The 2,525-nt window shown below is 40.8% G+C and overlaps 1 pseudogene; it reads left to right on the forward strand.

Annotated features, from left to right (window-relative positions):
- The first annotated feature begins 482 nt into the window (after positions 1-482).
- Positions 483-1,496, forward strand: LOC116098184 (annotated as a pseudogene).
- The last annotated feature ends 1,029 nt before the right edge of the window (positions 1,497-2,525 follow it).

Here is a 2,525-nt window from a genome sequence, read left to right on the forward strand (position 1 = left end):
CTTAGGTACTTACCTACTTATTTATAGAATAGTAGTATTTGTACTACCCTACAAATACTGAGTCAGGTTCCTGGTCACTCAAGCAGTATTGGGTATGACTTCTATTTCAAAATGTGGGCCTTAAGACAAAGCAGATATTGATTGGTTTTCCCCAACAAGTTTTGTAACTGTAGATCAAAGTGTTTGTTCACATTTCTATTTTTATAGCTCACAGAGTACCTTCTTCTCCCAAAGAACCAGCTTCACTTCTCCAAGTTCAGGGAGCTGTTTTCTGCATTAATGCCTTAGCATCAGTGTGTGGACAGCAACCTACATTCTGCACAGCCATGTGAGTTGTTTGGAGATTCACCTAGAATCTCTTTGGCCAACAACTTAGTTATATGTAACACAGTCCCTGGACTTTATTAACAACTCTATTAATAACTTCATTGCTACAACATGGCTGAGGCTGCTCAAGAGCTGCGGTTCACCGCTTCTTGATTTTCTGGCAATTCTGGGAAAAGATGTCAGCTAATGAGGCAGTTCTGGAGAGGCTGGAGCAGAAAGGTGCAGAGGCAGACCAGATCCTTGAATATCTCAAGCAGCAGGTTGCTCTTCTCAAGGAGAAAGCAATTTTGCAGGCAACGTTGAGAGAAGAAAAGAAACTTTGAGTTGAAAATGCTAAACTGAAAAAAGAAATAGAAGAACTAAAGTAAGACCTGATTCTGGCAGAAATTCATCATGGAGGGAAGCAAGTATCTGTTCCATCGAGAATGTCACTACAGACTAGGTGTACTGTTTCTGAAAGTTTGATACAGTCTCCATCAGTAACAACCACATCCTTTTCTGGTACAAAAGAAGAGATCAAAGGAGGGGGAGAAGAAAAGAAGATAAAAGAGAAGACTGAAAAGAAAGGAGAGAAAAAGGAGAAGCAGCAGCACTCGGCAGCTGCAAGTGCTGACTATAAGCCTATCAACACATCACGCCTGGACCTTCGAATTGGTCATATGTTACTGCCAAGAAACACCCAGATGCAGATTTACTGTATGTCGAAGAAGTAGATGTGGGAGAAGCAGCCCCACGAACAGTCGGTCAGCTGACTGGTGAATCAAGTTCCTCTAGAACAGATGCAAAATCAGTTGGTGGTTTTACTTTATAATCTGAAGCCTGCAAAAATGCGGGTAGTACTGTCTCAAACAATGTTGATTTGTGCCAATTCACCAGAGAAAGTGGAAATTGTGGTCCCTCCCAAAGGGTCCGTTCCTGGAGACAGAATTCCCTGGAGAGCCTGACAAGGAGCTGAACCCTAAGAAGAAGATCTGGGAGCAGATCCAGCCTGATCTGCACACCAACGATGAGTGTGTGGCCACATACAAAGGGGCTCCCTTTGAGGTGAAGGGGAAGGGAGTTTGCAGGGCCCAAACCATGGCCAATAGTGGAATTAAATAACTGCTCTGTAACTGAAAGACATTGGCGGAATCCTTAATAACAATAAAGAGAAGTGTGTTTATCACTTACATTATGAACTAACTAGTACCCTCAGAGCTCCCAGGGACTAAAACTCCAACCAAAGAGTACACATGGGGGGACTCATGACTCCAGCAGCATGTGTATAGCAGAGGATGGCCAAGCCGGTCATCAATGGGAGGAGAGGACCTTGGCCCTGTGAGAGTTTTATGCCACAGTGTAGGGGAATGTCAGGTCCAGAAGGTGGGAGAGGGTGGGGTGGTGAACAGGGGGAGGGGAGAGGGAACAGGGGATTGCTTTAGTCTTGAGATTTTTTTAAATTTTTTTTTCTTATTTTATTTTATTTTTATTTTTTTTTCTTTTGGAGGGGAACCTGGGAAAGGAGATATTGTAAATAAAGAAAACATCTAATAAAATATAACTTTATTAATATATGTTAATATATAAATAACTCTATTAAGTGATAAGATATATTTTGTTGGGGATTTATCTCTCCCAGTATTTAAAATGACCATCACACACACACACACACACTATACACACATATACACACATACACACACACACACACAAACACACACACACACACACACACACACCACACACCACACATATGTTTGTACTATATTTGGTTTCCATGCCCTACAAATAGCCTTTTGTTTCTCTCCTCATAGCCCTACCCTCAGCTCCATCTCCTCACACCTACCATACTTGATCCTCATGTTCTAGCCCCTACCTCCACACACCTATTTATTATTCTGTTTCAATTTCCTAACAGATACTATCCATCCCTCCTAGTTCTCTACCTAAGTTCTATGATTACGCTAATTATACCTTTGTTGTTACTGACTTAGGAGCTAATATCTGCATGGAAGGGAATACAGACCACTTTTGTCTTTCTCCGTCTTGGATACCTCACTCAAGATAATTTTTTCATTCCACTTATTTACTTGCTGATTTAATTTTTCATGCTGAATTGCATTTCATTATGTAAATGTAACATATTTTCTCTGTCTATCCTTTTGTTAAAGGACATCAAAGCTGTTTCAAGTTTTTGAAATTTATGAGTAATGTGGCAA

The sequence above is a fragment of the Mastomys coucha genome, unplaced genomic scaffold, assembly GCF_008632895.1.
Source record: "Mastomys coucha isolate ucsf_1 unplaced genomic scaffold, UCSF_Mcou_1 pScaffold20, whole genome shotgun sequence".
Taxonomy (NCBI): Eukaryota; Metazoa; Chordata; class Mammalia; order Rodentia; family Muridae; genus Mastomys; species Mastomys coucha.